The sequence below is a fragment of the Lepisma saccharinum genome, chromosome 1 (genome assembly GCF_977018435.1).
Source record: "Lepisma saccharinum chromosome 1, izLepSacc3.1, whole genome shotgun sequence".
Taxonomy (NCBI): domain Eukaryota; kingdom Metazoa; phylum Arthropoda; class Insecta; order Zygentoma; family Lepismatidae; genus Lepisma; species Lepisma saccharinum.
The window spans coordinates 84,294,708-84,313,064 of NC_139229.1; the positions used below are offsets into that span (position 1 = coordinate 84,294,708).

Genomic DNA, 18,357 nt, shown 5'->3' on the forward strand with positions numbered 1-18,357 from the left:
CAGAAATACTGGGTTCCTTCCCCTGTTGTCCACCTGTGAAGTCCGTTGAGGTCCACGTGGTTGTTCACCCGCGATTCTGGTATTTTAACTCGTATTTCAGTTTTAAATGAAAAACCGGGATATCGTATTCTAATTACAATTTATTCGACTAACGCACGCGCGTATATAACGTAAGACAAAATTAAAAATAAAACAGTTTAGACAGCTTGCGACGAGAGATGCGTAAGCCTAATTTTCCGCTACGCGAAGCACATCTCTCTCTAGCGTCTTGAGAAAGACCTCCTAACAGCTAACGAAAAAAACGTTACTCTTTTCCACTGACTCAGTGGTACGAGCTACTATAAATTTTCAATACCAGAGAGTGAATAAAAATAATCTATATGTTTGAACAGTAACATAATGAAAGGTACATTCATCTGGCACAGTGAATTTTGATATGTGATGGCAACAATGCAAACGGCAACACGTGATCTTCTATTCCACAAAAATTTAAACAAATAAACAATGGCTTTCGAAATAATGAGAAGTTTAACTTAAAAATCAATAACTTCGGCTTCACTAAGCTGATTGAAATGAAACTTACGTCAATCTTTAGAACGTTTAAAAGCGAATAAAACTATTGGTGTTGTATATATAAAACTTGCTTAAACTTGCCGCTATTTATACTTCTAGATATATCAGTATATAAAGTTAACGATGATAAAGGCGGCCATATTGGGAAATTTGGTTCAATACATTAATATAATATTTATGAACATATATATGAATTATTAACTAAAATTAGTGAAACTATAATAAACATGAGATAATATACTATCCATTATATACTAATATTCGTTAAATAATAATATAACACAACGAAGTAACGGACAAGTCGGGATAATTACAATATCCCCCTTTCCAAATAAAAAAATATTTACTGAGAAAAACGAAAAGTAATTTTATATATATAAATATACATACAGGTACAACTTGTTGGTGCCAGAAAATGTACTAACAACAAAATAGGGTGGATGTTCCTAAAGTCAGCCTCCTCCAGTAGTCAGCCACATCACAAAAAATGTACATTTATAAGGCCGCCACTAAACCTTGTCTCTATACTTGGTAACAGGTTTGGAAAACCATATTCCAGTAGTCAGCCAGCCTTTGTGTGAAAGGCGGTGGCATCTGGTGAAGAAGGAATGAACCATCCAGTGGAGCTGTTTGTGTTACTGATGAAAGAACGTGTTTTTTCTAACGAAAAAAGTAACAACAGCAACTGTGATAACAAATAGGTAACAAGAAGGTTATTTAGTGAAGAATTACCAAATATTTTGTTTGTAGTTGTGTTAGGAGGAATAAGGATTTGTTTCAAAGACGTTTTAAGCTGTATATTAATGTCTGAACGTCGACCGGGGGGGGGGGGGGTTGAGTACAGAGTTGTGGATTCTGGCTTCCTGCCAGTGGTCAGCCTCCAGGGGCTGACTACTGGATTTAACCTTAGTTGGCTCGTTGGGACTATCTTAGCATGTTCTGGACATAGAACAGTAATCCCTGTAACATGGTTCTGTTTAAAATGCTATGAGACAAATCCTTCCAGTGGGCAGCCCCCATATCACGAAAGTAGCTGACTACTGGTGCCGGCTTATCCTGTAGTCAGCCCCCTCTGCTGAAGAAGGAAAATCACAGGCATTTAAAAATTCTAGCTATTATAAAGTGCCTCTTTCACCTGTCGCAATAATTGCATTGATAATCAGGTTGTTTATTTGGTATGAGCACATATTAAAATAAGAAAAATATATTGAAATTGCAAGCTGGAAGATGTAGTCATATTATAATTAGCCTACAGGTAACTGAATGACGGGAGTAGGTCAACAATAATTCACTTTTCATGCTTTTCCATTGATTCACATGTTATATAGCAGAGCAGGCCCGTAGCCAGGGTGTAGGGGAGTAGGGCAGGCCTTACCGACTGAGCCACTAAGGCCATAGACTACACAAACTGTGTGCAGAATGCTTTGGAGCAGATGTCTTTGACCACAAACTTACAAGAAGTTAATACTAATATTCAAGTGAAACCAACAAGAGATGAATGTGAAGTTGCAATTGTTGTAATTAAACACTTCCAAGCTAGACTTGAGAGAAGAGGCATTGATGTGGCAGCAGTTGTTGAAGAAAGCAGCAGTGCAACAGTGACTTCAGGAGAAAATGAAACTACATGCATTTCAACACTCTCTTGTCCCTACCTGTGTTTAGTCAGAAATGCATGAGGTTCTCCCTGTTCCACCAGATGATGCAGACAGCCTTTCTGCTGATAATCCGATTGATTCTGACTTGGGAAATCTTGCGCCTGGAATGTATCAAGGAACTAACTACCAGTGGACTTGTGGAGCCTACTTTTGATCTGACACACTGTGAATCAGGAATAGGTAGTTACTCTTCCAACAGTTTCTCCACCAACAACCAGTTCCCTTTCCCCAGTAGCTAATTCTTCAGGTGGAGCAGTACAGTGCCTACCACCAACTGTTTCTTCCTCACCAGAAACGACAGGACATTCTCAAGCAACAGTTTCCCCACCAGAAACAAGACTTCCCCCATCGGCAGCAACCACTGGGATGCATGAATCTCTCTCTCCACCTCCAACAACAGTGTGTCCATTAGACACAACTCCTCCATCACCAACAGTCCCTTCACCAGAAGGATTTGACAGCCATCTGTTTTGGCCTGGTCTTATAAGAAGAAAGGAAACAAAGGACAGAAAAAAGGAAAAAAATTCACACACAATATTGTCAGAGGCATGGAGAAATAATGTGGCAGAAAAGTTAGAAATAAAGAAGAAAACTGAAGAAAAGACCATGCGGAGAATAACAAGAGAAAACTGAAAAGTTCAAAGACAAAATCTCAAAAGACACACCGACCTAGCCCATCTAACAGTAGCACTGGAGAAAGGAAAGACAGTCATGAAAAATGTGCAGTGTGTGATGAAGATTTAATAAGTGATGTCGAAGATGATGATCTTAAAAATATTGGTTGTGATTACTGTATTCGCTGGTTCCACCTGAAATGTACAGAGCTGTGTAACTTGCCTTATAGAGTTGTATCTCAGCAAGTGTTTGCCTGCCCAGAGTGTGCTTAGTTGGGTCAAATAATGAATAGTTCTCACAAAAGTATTTTTTCTTTCATAAAACCTATACTAGGGCCTATCCTTAATTTTAAAAAAAACAACAGTCTGTGTGAAGTCAGGTGTTCTTAATGTCACCCACAAGTATACCTATTTAATGCTACTAGGCATACATAATATTACTTACATGATAAGTTAACCTTCATTTTTAAATATATACTCTCTTAAAATGTTTTATGCATAAAAAAACAGCTCTGTGAAACAATATCTGGCCTGGGGCAACCTATATTATCTTTGTGCAGTTGCAGGCTGACTACTAGTGTTGACCATGGCTGACTTCTGAATTTCAGTGGCTGAGTACTGGGATTTTTGCTCTCTTTACAATGTGAGCTTAATTGCTATATTTTGTGGTTTATTTGTGCTATAATAAATACTGCAGACATAAAACTGCAATTCTCTATTTTATTTACATCCTGATTACTAGAAAATGTACTGAGATTTTTATTCACACGAAATCACTGAAATAAAAAGTTCTCTTAAAAGGCTGACTACTGGCAAAATCACCCTATTTTAAACATTGATAACACAAATGTTTTGCAACATATTTAGAGTATACAGATTATGAAGATAACAATCAAAAGTTAGTGTACAATTCCATTCCGTACACGAACAGTTTTCAGTCTTAAGATATCTTTTATCAACTCATAGCATTGTTACAAGATAAGATCGCAAGAGAATTTACATGTGTGCGCAGAGCTTAATATTTAGTCTGCAATACTTAATTCGTGTTTTTCTTTCACAGTCAAAATCTTCTCTTTTATCTTACATTGGAAACATATAAGATTCTTAAAGACATACGGCTCAAAAATAACACAAAATAATTACAAGAGAAAAAGTTGTCGGTTCTTTGACAACAATAGCCAAACACGAGAAAAAAATTACAACTTAGTATTGTCACAAACTGTACTTCGCCTCCAAGAAAACAAAAAAGGAAAACATTCAAATATTTACAGAAGATTACAGTCGCAAGCTGCGTTAATTGTTACAGGATTTTTACAGAAAATCAACATTCTTGCTTCGAACAAAAATGAACGTAGATTTCGTTATTACACTCAGTTCGTTCTCTTTGCATTTTGACGCAAGATTTAGCAGAACAATGAATTTCTTTCTATTCAACAATATTGAATAATGAAAATAACAAAACAACAATTGGATAAATGAGTTCACTTGCACTCGGAGATTTCCCTTCTTCAGTCAAAATGCATCCATTTGTAGGCAAGGGTCGGTTGACTTGTGAGATCGCATTGTTTAGAATCCAAAACAATATTAGTGATGAAATTAGACCAGAGTTCATGATTTCTGTGACAATAAAGGCGTAATAAAACATTTCTTGAATAACTATCCTTTTCTTTCACTGTTATAATTATTTGTTGAGTGCAGCACGTTTAGCGATAGGAATCGGATAACGCTTCCGAAATGCAGGAATTTGATCAATCAAATTTACACTCCAGTCTCTTGACCGTTTCTGATCTGTCAGAGAACGTCGTTTGATATTTTATATTTAACTCTAACAATTCACTCCGTTCTGAAAAACTCAAGGTAAGACTTTCAATGACCTTGCACTTCAAATCCTCCACACTAGCCATCCACTTGTCATAGTAAACGTGGTGCACAGCCTTCCTTTGCTCATTCGCACCCACGTTAAAAACTATAATCTCAGACAAGGATGATACATCATCGAGGCGAAGTAGCAAGTGATTGGATTGAAAGTCCACATTAGCCTTGTAGTCACGCAGGAACGGAACTCCTAAAAACATATCTGCCAAAATGATTTTAATCACAAAAATGTCTATTTGAACTTCCTGTCCAAAAACGTAAAATTCCAGGTGTAAGTCAGATCCGTAGCCAGGCAGGCACAGCCCCCCATGGAACTGCCGTCAGCCCCCCCCCCCCCACCTGGAACTGCTGTCAGCCCCCTTAACGTTAGTAAAACTATTTTGTTTGTTTGCAGTGAAGAGTGAAAATGTTTTGGGAATGAAGTGGAGTTTAATTGCTTCGGCCGGAGGTGGAATGTACTGTAGGCACTATGATTAAATATTGTGCATACTTTCTTGTGTGATATAAATATCTGTATCATAAAAAGTAGTATGGAGTGTGTAGTAAGGGATGAGTTCAGAAGCAGTCAGTTAACGCTTCAAGTAATGTTTTAAAAGATATAGAAAAATGTAGTTTTTGTATATTTCTAAATTTTATGTAACTTATTGAACCCGCCCCCACACACACATAATTTACCTTCATTTCACACTGTTAAACTTTTGAAAAATGGACTTGGTTTACAAAGCCCCCCCCTGATAACCTGTGAGCCCCCTGGAGATCAATTCTAGCTACGGGCCTGGTGTAAGTATATTTTACGGCTTTTGTGTGACGTTTGAAACACTGCACATTAGATTTCTCACTTGAGTGTAAAGAGAACACTTTGTAACCACCTTCTCACATCGCCGTAGAGTTAGGCAACACACATTACGCCATGCGGGCTAGCGAGCAGTTCAGGATCTAAGCACAGATAAAGATATATTTATTTGTGATCTAGGTGTCCCTGTTTTGCCGGTTTTATTACATAAAAATAAGGCCTGTTGCCGTAAAGCAGATCGAATTTCCAGGATACGCCACTGTTGCAGGCTAAAACATGGGGTGAGCATGCGGCCCTTGGCGCATTGGACACAGTTCCCTCCCCCCCCCCCCCACCCATGCAGATGCGTTTCGTCGCAGTCGAAACCATAAATCCTTTGACCGTCCGCGGGAATCAAAATATTTGTGAGCGGAAGGCGAGGGAGGGAAGAATGCGTGCAGCCAAAAAGGGTCTCTGGAAAAGGACACGGAAAACAGGTTAGCGACTGCCAAAAGGAGGGGGAGTAGGTCACCCGACGCAGGTAAACTATGGAGAAACAAATAGCGGCAGCTGTCCCCCCTCCCCCCGTAACTAATTTCTGGTCTTTTTACTTTCTGCGGCACCACTTTTTCCCAAGGTCAAGGGGAAACTTGCGTCTGTTCCGAAAGTGCTTTTGCTTTCGAACGAAAATATCCTTCCCTGGGTCTTCGTTTACAGCCTTTGCCTCACAAACAAGAATTACGAGTTCTCTACCGCGGCGAGTTCCATTTTGCATTGTTGGAAGTTAGTAGTTCAAGGTAGATTACCTACCTCACGGCTTCAGAATAGGGTACGATCTCTATTGGATACATTAGAGGCAATAGGGTACGCAGGATATTTTTTTTCGTAGGAAGCTAGAATTATAAAGGTGAATATTATATTTCTGCTTCTATGGGAAGTCAGATAAACAATAAAATATTTCGTAATTGTCATCGTCATAAAAGTATTTCAAAGAAAAGATAACAATGGTAATCGTAGATCATTTTAAGGAGGTTGTCATCTACCACATCAATTTTTCCCGAGTCCTTTACTTGAAAAAGTTAATTTTCTCAAAATTTCGGTTGGGTTGTATCGCAACTTCAGCTCCCCACCTCTTTTCTCTCTACTCTTATAGGCTTTTTCCTCTATTTCTTCTTTGCGTTTCCTTCTTTTCCTCTCTTTTTCTATCTTTTCTCCCCTTATTCCTCTGTCTTCTATCACTTTCCTTATTTCCTTTCTCGCCCTTTCTGCTTTTTCTCTCCCTTTCTTCCTTTTTCTATCTTCCTCTTCCTTCATTCCCGTTCCCCTATCTCTTTTTCTCACTTCCCCTTTTCTCCAGTCTCACACTTCAATTGTTTTTCGAATTCTTTCCATATCCTTCTCACCATCTCTCTCTCTCTCTCTCTGTCTCTGCATGCGATTCTTCCTCTACTGGAAATGAAACCGAAACTTTCTCCAATAGGCTATTTTGGCGTGCAGGCGCATAAGCGCATCCAGTATAGGGCAAGAGGAGGCACTTGCCCCTCAGCATGAAATGAGTGGTTCATTGTGCTCTTTACGTTCTATTGTAAAATAAATGTTACTTGCTTTTCTAATTCAAAATAAAGTATTGTCACACTTTCGAAGTATACGTTCCTTGCCATCCTTGGTAAGGTGACGTTAGCCCTCATGGAAAAAAGTTATGTTTTCACCTCCCCCTTGCAGTAGACTTAATATATACAGGGTGTCCGAAAAGTCCCGCACCATAGGCAAAATCACAGTATTTGTTCAATGTGCTCTCCGTTGAGTTCCACACATGTTTGTAGGCGGAATCGCAAATTGTTGAGCACATGGGGGACATAATCTGAGCCAATGGCTTCGCATACGTCCTTGATTCTTGTGCGAAGATGAGGCATGTCGTGCATCTTCACGCTGTACGCCAGAGATTTAACAAACCCCCAGAAAGCATAGTCCATCGGATTCAAATCCGGCGACTATTCCTCCCATTCAGCGGCTCCTCTACAACCTATTCAGTGTTCCGGAAATTGGTATCCAGCCAGTCTCGTACAGCCTATGGTAGACAAACACCCGGTGCTGGTGCCATTGAAATTGAAGAGAGTTGTTGAATGTCCTTTAGTAACGACTGAAATATCAAGTGTCTTTAAAGTAGGATGAAACAATAACATGCAGTTCATCAAAAGATCCTACGATATGCAGTCAAAAAGACAAATTTGGCTATTACACTTATTCATACTTACCACAACAACGAATACTAATATTTCCAACCCTTTCCTTTCAATTATCTTTGATAACTAAACAGAAAATTTATATGCGAATGCGTGTTTTTTCTTTTTTATTATTGAAAAGGCATATTTCAAAATACATTAATTGTTTTCGCATACATTTTGACAAAAGTGTATGTAAATGAAACCCGATTTATGTTGCATATATTGGCAATTGACATTTATGCCATAAGTGCATGTATCTAAGATGTATATTTTTGAGAATTCGTCATATTTCTTACTTCTTTTAGCAAAAATTTAAGGTTTTTCAAATTGGAATATTGTTTGTATAACAATGGAAAACCTAGTCTCCTCAACTCAGCTGTAACAACAAAAAAAAAAAAAATGTGGATTAAATCAAGGAACTGAGTCGGGGTGATAAATTTGTCTTGCTTAATGGCAAGAAACTGCTGATACGTTACACCATTAGAATAATCATTCGATTGATCATTCTTTGCAGTCAGTTCACAGGATTTTATATGTAAAATAAAATAAAAAAATAGCTCCTCTATCTCATGTTTCCAAAATGAAAATCGCAACTGTTAACATCTTTCTGAGCTATCATTCTAAGATTGCTTGATTGATTTGCTATATTTTACTTCGCCTTTTGTGCCACTTTTGGCTAATTTGCGAAGATGGGGATGACTGATGATATTATGAAATTGAAGAATGGACACTCACAAATATCCATGTCCAGGCCAGGATTCGAACCCTGGACCCCTGGCGTCATAGCGATGTGCTAACCACTCCGCCACGGGGGCCGGCTATCATTCTAAGAGATTGACTGATTGAATATTCCAATATGAATTACTGAAAGTAGTTTTGAGGTAACATTTTCAGTAAAAATTAATAACTTGACTTGTTTCTTGGTTTATAGAGCGACCACAAGGAAGAAAACCTTCGCCGAAAAGTTTCCGCGCAGCTTTCCCTTCTTCCGTTCAGCTCAAGCCATAAGAAAGCATGCTCTACTTTGCCCCTCCTCTCCACGCGGGAGTACGGTGCACGGAATGCGCAGGTTTCTTTGCTTGTGGTTCCACTATAGCAGTAGACTTGTTATCATAATTGTTATTCACGTTCTCTTTTATTTTGAATATTTTAAGTGCATATTTTTTAGGTTTTTATGACATATTTGCATGTATAGTTGTTTGTTTTTAACCATGTAAAGCTTTAGATATTGGTAACATAGCAAGCCTAATGTATGTGTTAGTGCTCTTCTGCTTAAAGATGTTAAACTACTTATGTAAACTTATCCAACAGCCTGAAATATACAGCTAGAACTTCAGGAATATTCCGCGCGGTGCATTCAAGAGATGAAGATGACTCACAATTAAAAAAAATTACATGGGAGTGCTCTTGCCATTAACCCCTCGTTATGGGATAACTTATTTGCATACCAAGGAACTGTTGGTATGGAGAGGATGTGTTCCAACAAGTGCCCTACAACATATTTGAAGAATCGCTTATGGAAAATAATTTATGAAAATATACATACCTGCTCGATGAGTTGAGTTATTTCCCTCCTGGAAGAAGTTCAAGAACCTGTAATAATTAAAGGATCAGTTTTAAAATACAAATTATGTAAATTAAGTTAATTATCGACTGTAAAGTTTTGTGCTTTTGTCAGTGTGTAAGCAGCGCTGGTTTCAACGCCAAAAATGATACAAAAAAAATAGTTCGTGGTTTGTTTTCGAATGGATGCTACACACTGGTGTTTGAGCTTGAATAGTAGAAATAATAATGATAATAATAACGATTATCGTGATTATAATTGTTATTATACAATAACAACTATTAGAAACGAATAAAAATTAACCAATTGTATGCCAAGTTTATTATTAATATATGCTTGGATCCACCAGATAAGTGAATATCTAACACAACTGTTTTGGATTTTTAAACATTTCGAACAGTTTCTATAGTGAAATGCATACTTATTCAATTTTATTGTTGACCTTTACACACCTCGTTCTTCAAAAAACTTAGGAGGAAATTTTAGTCATAAAGTTCATGTTGTATGATTTCTCGCATAAAACTATACTAAAAGTGATAGCAGTGTTGAAAAGAAGCGGAGAGATTGAAACTTTTATGTAAGTTATTTGCCTTGCTGTTCTCTAAACGCTATGTTGTAAGGCGACACCTTTTATGAAGCGTAGTTCAGCACCAAACTTTCTAATATCAACAGAAACTCGTCCGAAGCTCTTAGAGAAAATCCATTTGAATCCAGAGCATGAAGCGACATCCAGTACAGAAGACCAGTTTAGTCTCCCAATTATGAAGGCAAGTTTCCCCGAAGTTATTTATATTGATGTTATCTGGCAAAATTATAGTTGCACAACGGTCTAAGGACAGTCGCGTAACCTTGACAGTGATCGTCAAAGGCTGTGTGGCATTGGGAGAAATACGTGGAGTTTCCACCACCTGTTTCCCGAGTCGCGATATTTATTGTTCCAGCTTTCATGACTTAGGAATTGTCTTCCAGTTCCAGTCGGAATGGTCCACGGGAAGTCCAGTTTGAGCTGGCGACGGCAAAAAAGCAGTCTGGTGACAACTCCTGGTTCCGTTATTGGCATTTTTCTGTGTCTGGTTTGTGAATTTAGAGCTTCTTCAAAGACAACACTAGTCGGAGAATGGCGAAGAGGATCCTAACTCACGAACGTGCTTAACGAGAAGTTTGTCTGAGAATAAAGGAGACGCTGGAATAAATTTAACTCTTCTCGCTGTTCATATCTGCCAGTGGCGTGCCCATGATTTTCGAAATGGGGGGTTACGTGTACTTTTTTATTATTATTCAGCCTCATATTGCCATCTTTTCCTGTCTTTGACGTTCATTTTTTAGAAAAACTGGCCCAAAGGGGGATTGTAACTCCCACCAACCCCCCCCCCTTTGGCACGCCACTGATATCTGCTAAATTATTTTTAACGATACTCCATTTTATAGTTTATATATTGAATTGTTTCGTCGTGGCTCTCTGTTATATTGAAAGCACATCCATCATTTTTATAATATTATACTCTTAAATTATTTTATTTACGTTTTTTGGTGTGCTGTAATACTTTACAATTGTACTCAAGTACTACATATTGTAAATTATCCAGTAGGGGTGTAAGGGGTGAACTTTCAGAAGGCACCTAAATGTCAACCTCCCTTCCACGTAGCACACCCTGGACTAAATCCTGCAGACTAACGAGGTTGTGGGGCCTGGACTCGCAGCCAAAGTAATCCTCTGCATGGTTTTTGTCTCGTTATACGTGTTATACGTGTGTGTGATTGTCCTTTAATCACTTGCATTTTATCACCTTTCATTCGTTCGCAACTAGTCCAAACTGGCTTCCGATATTTCGAATTCAAGGAAGTTAAAACTGTTTAGAAATGCTTCATAACCATTTAGGAAAAATCTTTGTGTTTGGTACCTCCTTCATACTAAACTATTTAAATACACTGTAAAAAGTTGATTTAGCGTCGCTTTTCTGCCACTTTTGGCTAATCGCGTCGATGATGATGATGATGATGATGATGATGAAAGAACGCCACAAACACAAATAACATCAATGCCCAGGCCAAGATTCGAACACAGGACCCCTGTCGTCGAAACTTAGTATTAACACTACTCCACTGAGACGACTCGAGAAATAATGATCTAAGCATCCATCCAACTATAAAATAATGTCCACGACCGTTTTTATAGTATTACACACCATTATATAGTTACCCTAATTAGTGTTATTTTTATGATTGTTTTAAAAAATATGGTGCACGCAACTGTAATTTATAATCGTTATCTATCTTCATGAAAAATAAAATATTCGAATTTAAATTTTAAAAAAAAACTGTTGATATCTGTTTAACTGTTGTCAAAAAAATATTCTGTTAAATTTTAACGGTAGAACATTCACGGTAACTTCTAACTGTGATCAGGAACATTTTTTCTACACTCGTGGAAATGGTTTCTCATTTGTAGTGAATTAATAAAGATCGGTTTTTAAATAGCACCTTTCTCATTAACTTCTCTAAAGGTGAATTACTAATGATAGATTTTAAAAAAACCTACTCTATCATCATTTTTTTTTTTAACTATATTGTGCACCATGTTTCTGGAATAAAAATGGAATTACAATGGAATTATCAGGTCTCCGAGTTTATCTGTAAAGTTGAGTGCTTCGATATTCTTTCACAGAATCAGGCTCATCTATGGAAAGTCCCGACACAAAGATCCTCATCAAGCTTTGTTCAAACAAGGGGCAACCAGTTTCTGCCTTATCGTGTCTGGCTGGAATGTGTCATTCTATGTACGTACGACTGATAACTTGGAAGAAAATGACACGTGGATATTAATCATTAGAATTACAGCATAATGCATTTCCTTGCGAGATAGTCGATTCAGCCGAGGCGTTAGTATATTTCCAGAACACAGTCACTCTGGTTCCACTACGCTGTTGCAAATTTTCAGGATTCGAAATATCAGCCTTGTCCTACAATTTTGTCCCGGGAATCTCGGGAGAACGACAACGAAAACAAGGCTCTGTCCAAGCAGCGACTCGAGAGGGCTCGGCCAATGAACGCGCGAGCCCATGGAAAGAAAAGCGCGGCTGCAGGTACCAGCCGTTTGCAGCAGCGCGCACTGCCTTGATCCGCCTACTCTTCCTCCCCTTCTCAACCGTTATGCGCGACCTTGCTCAACAGATTCCCCAGACAAAGTATAGAAAACGAAAAAAATAATCTCGAGGTTCAGCCGAACCTTGAACGAACACAGCTCAGGATAGAGTTCTTAAAATAATATTTGATTTATTTTACTTCGCATTTTCTGCCACTTTTGGCTAATTTGCGAAGATGGGGATGAGTGATGATATGATGAAATTGATAAATGGACACTCACAAACATCCATGCCCAGACCAGGATTCGAACCCGGGACCCCTGGCGTCGTATCGCGATGTGCTAACCACTCCGCCACAGGGGCCGGCTCTTAAAATAATATATATATTTCGTTTCAATAATCGACCTAGGGTTCTGACCGTTTCATCTGTCCAGAATCACTCTACAGTGTTAGAAGATATCGTAAAATTTACAATTTTCCACCGTTTAGCTATCGTAAAATTTACAATATTCCACCGTTAAAATTTACAATATTCCACCTCTAAAATTTAAAATACCGTAAAATTCCACCGTTAAAATTTAACACTCTACCTCTCAATTTTAATTTGAATACTTTATCATGCAACAATGATTATAAATTTGTTCGTTCGAGATTGTTTTTTTTAAGTCTACTTTATGCACATAAAGGCTAATCGGTACTTGACCTACAGTTTAAAGTGGGATCCGAACCGCTTCGTGCCTCCACCACTACACCATCGAGAAGGTCCAGGTAATGAATTATAAATTGCAGTTTTGTGCACCATAAATATATTATTAAAAACTGAATCATTAAAATTACATTAATTAGGGTAGCTATATAATGACCGTTAATACTTTAAAAACGATCCTATCCATTGTTTAATGTTAGTTGGATGGTCTTAAACCCTCATGTCTCCAGTCAACCTCTTGAAGTGTACGTACAGATCAGCTCCTGTTTTATTTCAACAGATCGAATGTTCCAAAAGTTAGATCTCGGTGGAGTGTTTCGAAAGCTGTTTTCCAGCATAGCTTCAAATGTAGCAGCTCGTTAAAAGTAGAAGTAAGCGGGACAGAAATTTTTTGGTCGGGGCGGATTTTTCTTTTATATCCCGAAGTTCGGAACGGGAAAAGTTCGTGATTTCCCGACCAAGTCGAGAAACCTTTCGGACGGGAAATGTTCTAAATTTTCCGACACTGTGGAAATCTCCATATTCTACACGCCATTTCTAAAACTAACATTTTCCGAGAGGTTTCAGACACTTAAAATGAAGAAAACATCTAGAATTAACCACGTTTAAACATGACCATTTGGAACTACCCGATTGTTCGGGATCCCTAAAAGTCGGGAAATCATTTCTCCAAGTTCGTGATCGGGAAAGTATGCCCCCCCCCCCCCGTACTGGCTGTACGGGATCCTGCACATCACTATACCCCGCGACAAGTTAAGTTTGCAGCAACTTTTCGCCCATGTAGACCCAAACGTGCGCGCAGAATATAGTTCCGCTGCAATACTGCCCATTTTCTCAATGTCTGTGATATGAACAGCTCGGCGGTTGAGGCAAGACTCGCATCGGAGATGCTGAGCACCGTCCTCGCGCGGATTAATACATAAAACCTGCTGCAAACTTAACCTGTCGCGGGGTATAGTTAAAAGATAGATCGCCATTTTCCGAAGATGGTGGCCATAATAGATGAAGAGAAGGGAGAATGGCAACAGGTTGATTTTACAATTTCTTATCAACTTCCCAAAAGCAGATAAAAAATAACAAGAAATTTAGGAAAAGTTTTTTTTTTAACAATTCCCACTGCACTGTAATTACAGTATCAATGAAAAATTGAACATTTTCCCTTCTTTTTGGTTGGTATCGGAAAAAAAACTTCAATGTAGGAAGCATTTCCTTAGGGTTTAGTTACAGGAGAAACACGTGCGTCTGACTGGGCCCTTTTTCCTCAAGGTAAAATCGAGAAGGGGTGGGAGAAGAGGAGTGCCATGAGGGGGTTTTGAAACTCCAGAGGAGAGGTTTACCCACTTCCGTGTTGCCTCGGAGGGGAAAGAAGGGGGAAAGAGGGAGGGGATCGAGTTTTCAAGTTCAGGGTCAGGGACTTTCGTGGCCGCGGGCGTCGGCTGCCATATGTGCAATCGGGCTATAGCGATAGCGAGAGTGTATGTGTGTGTGTGTGTGTGTGCCGGTGGTTCAGTGACCGAATATACATGAGGTCAGCGGCTGCTTCTCGGCAGTAACAGCACAAACCCGGATACAAAGGAACAACCTCCGGGCAGGAAGATTGGTATTTTTTTTCTTCTATGAATGATCGAAGATGGCCAGGGCCAGATAACAGCCTTTCCTGCCCCCTTCGGCACGGAATGCAATCGTCACTTTTCTTTTCATCGGCGCCGCCAGAGAAAGAGCTCAGTCATCCGATGACTCTTCCTAATAAGAATCCACGTTCGCTCTCCCGTCCCGTTATGGGTAAATGACACAGATCGCTATCTGCCAAGGCGGAATATTCCAACGTCGTAGCACATCGCACCTAACCTTTGGAGTCCCTCTCCGTGAAGTTCACAACCAATTATTTCCCCCAGAATCAAGCACGTATCCAAAGGTGAAGATCCCCCCCCCCTCATTTTTTTCGGTTTACGTTAGATAAAATGAGGTTTTTGGCTTCTTGTGTGTGTGAAATAAAATATTGTGATCATAATTTAAGGAGAGAGATAATTATCGAGGAAAGGCGGAGAATGTTCTAGAATCCTGAGGAATAATCCTGCTATTGATTTTCTTGCTCTTTTGGTGGTGTTGTCGCAGCAACATTTCATGTGCGGAACATTCCAGTATATGATATGGATATAAATAACATAATATAGATATAAATAAACGACAGTAGAACCACCGGAGCATCTTCGGGTCAAGAGCCAAATAGATCGAAGGCCTCTGAAATGAATATTTCAACAATACCAGGTATTGGAGCGGAGGTTTATTAAAAATGAAATAAGCTGCACAAATCAACTGAAAATGAAAGTTTAGAGTGATGATTTATTTGTGTTCGGACCAAATTTCGTGTATTTCGTCCGAGACTTTCATGGAAAGGGACTTTTAAGTCGTGATTTCGACACACATTCAAACACTAACTACCCCAAAGGGGCAGTTAGACGAAAATTTTATGAATGTCGAGAAGCGAAAGCAAGATATCGCATGTGTAGAAATTTTAGCGGAAAATGCAGGCTCTACTAGGTCCCAAAGCAGGGTCTCTGGCATACCGTGACACTGCTCTGCCAACTGAGCTACCGAGCCACCCTTGGCTTCACTGATTAAAAAAAAAAAAACGTGTCCGAGATAAATCATTCGGCATTTTACCATATTGGAGACAAAACTTTGGATGGGTTTGAAACGGTTTTCACTGTGCATTATTTTTTTTTTCGCGATCCAGCTGTGCAGAAGTCCAGAAGACTTCCTTTGTTTCGTGTCGATATATGACACGACTGCTGAATCTGTGACAGACAATCTTGAACACTTGTGAGTTCTTAGGCCTGAATATGAAAAAAATTGATGATTTCGGCTTTGATGGAGTTGCAAACATGGGAGGATACATCAGTGGTGTTCAGACCAGGCCCGTAGCCAGGAATTCTTTGTAGGGATGGGGGCGAAGTCAATCCTAGGGGAGCGTGGGGTAAATTTTTAATATATTGTGTCGCATTGGCATATATAGCAGGGTACACAGAGGCACTTGCCCCCTTCTCCAAAAGAGATAAGTAACAGAAAGGCGATGATATCTTGGAACTCCAACGAACAAAAAAAAAAAAAATTGAGCAACATCAAATAACAATATTTCGATAATGACCTTTCCGGATTGCCAAATAATATAAAGAGAAAGTTTAACATAAATAGGCTAATCGGGACTGTATCTACTTGATATTTACAGGTCGATAACATTAGTAGACGATTAATATGTACCAACAGCTTTGGGCTTCTCTGCCGAGCTGATTAAGGGAGTCCTTTATAAATCATGCTTCATAATGTTTCCTTCTAGTTTCCAATATGCAAGATCTTTACGCACAAATGAATCTAACGAGAATCCAACAACACCATTGTGTTGTTATGCAAGAAAAATTGAATTAATTAAATAATAATGGTTACGTATTATCTACTCTACACTTTGATGACATTTGTACATTTTTTTGTACTTGCTAAAACATGGGTCCCTTAGTCCACTACGGTTTCTTTTTCCTTGAAAGGGGAGACTCTTGCATCACAACAGACAATGTTTGCCTCCTGGTTACGTTAACCATTTTGCAAAATATTGTGTAAATTGTTTTATTTTATTGCTGAAATACATGTGTTTGACACCAGACAAACAAATAGGAATCCCTTGATTGGTCATTGACTTCTTGGATTACAGTGTCATTATTAATATTTCATATTAAGTTTCATAGAGAGAAATTGATTTAATAGGGCGGAAATAATTTTACGGGTGCGCCATGGCTTTCTCTTTAACATTTTTTTTTCATATAGATCGTTTGGCTCCCAAGGCCGACTCCCGCCGCCCCATAGGTATGGCTCTAAAGTTGGACTATAAGTGCGAAGATAGTGCGAGCGAAACGAGCAAGAAAATTTTACGAAATTTATTTTTATTTGTATAATATTTGAAATCGAGGTGGGCAATTGCCCGTCTGTGCTCCCTGCATGTGCCCTTGGCCGTCTGGAAGATAAATGCAACGAACACGTGAAAACTAATTCCATCTTGAGTATTCCTTTGTCCTGCTATTCTTAGATTCCCCTAGTCTTGTTTTCTTACTTCAATGTTTGCTTCCTCTAGAATGGACTAACATCCAAGGTTGGGGCGGGTGGGGGGGGGCAATGCCCCCTGCCTCCCTTATAGTTGCGGCACTGTTTGTGAGTGTCTCTTCATCAATTTCACGCCATCACTTATTGTTGTGATTAGCTAGAAGTTGAAGAAAAGCAAGGGTAAATAACAAAAATTAAATATCCACTCCCTCTCTCTACCATATGAATCACTCGTGAAACTGACACGTACACACACACGTACCGAGATGGTTTCAGCACAAACACAATCTTCATGCATTGCAACAGAGGAGTCGAGTCATAAAAACGTCCCGATTTCAGGTTCTCATAAAAATGGCAGCTTAAAGATTGACAGGTTAAGGAGACAGTTGCTCCCCTTTTTTTGCCCCCGCACTATGGCTTTCTAATGCTAAGCCTTGTCTACCAAGAGAAAGTAAAGTAAACTTTCCTTGCCCCCCCCCCCCCCGTTTCTGCACTGACTAGGTTATATCTGTAAAAATATTGTTTAGCTCACCCCCCGAAAAGAATTTCTGGATACGTGTCTGCCCAGAATAATTATAACTAAATACAGTTGAAATTATGTTCTCGTCCAGTGTGAAATCTTCATTTTTACCAATAGATTTTTTAAAAAAAAATTAAGCGAGAGGAGTTCAAGCATATTCAAGTTAGAAGTACAGGAGACTGGGGCACATTTGAACATCGCGAAATGAAGAAATCTCCCTTCTTCGCCTGTAAATACGTTGCCTGTATATTCATGCCTCAGTCTCTTCGTCATCATATTACTCAGTACTTATTTGAAGTATAAGTTCTTGGTCTCTGCTGAAAACATAAAAATCATGGAAATATTGACGCAAATGAATTGGTTTGTACAAAAATGCCTGAAATATCACACGATTGCTTGTTGTTATTATAATGCAAAAGTTATTTAGACTGTCAAGCATTATTTGGGTAAGTAAATGAACTCTGGAAATTGGTGAAAACCTGTTGAGTTCAATAACAAATAAATAAATGCTAGCGCGTAGAAAGCTTTTCGAAAAAGGTGTCGCAGCGTCTGCGATTCTCAATAGATGTCTCATTCGTGAATTCGATGAATATTTTACCAATTCCATTCTTCCCGAAATTCATTTTGGAGGCTGGTGCTATCGGTAAGTGTGGCTTTCCTGATATAGCGTGTATAATA

At 38.9% G+C, this 18,357-nt stretch overlaps 1 protein-coding gene across 3 annotated transcripts in view; it reads right to left on the bottom strand.

Moving 5' to 3' along the window:
- Nucleotides 1–18,357, bottom strand: part of LOC145997216 (cholesterol 7-desaturase nvd-like) — a 150,075-nt gene that overhangs the window by 76,294 nt on the left and 55,424 nt on the right. For all 3 annotated transcript variants that reach the window (XM_083133993.1, XM_083134002.1, XM_083134011.1), the window contains one exon: nt 9,261–9,307. The gene's annotated coding sequence lies outside the window, so the exon portion shown is untranslated. The remainder of the gene's footprint in view (nt 1–9,260; nt 9,308–18,357) is intronic.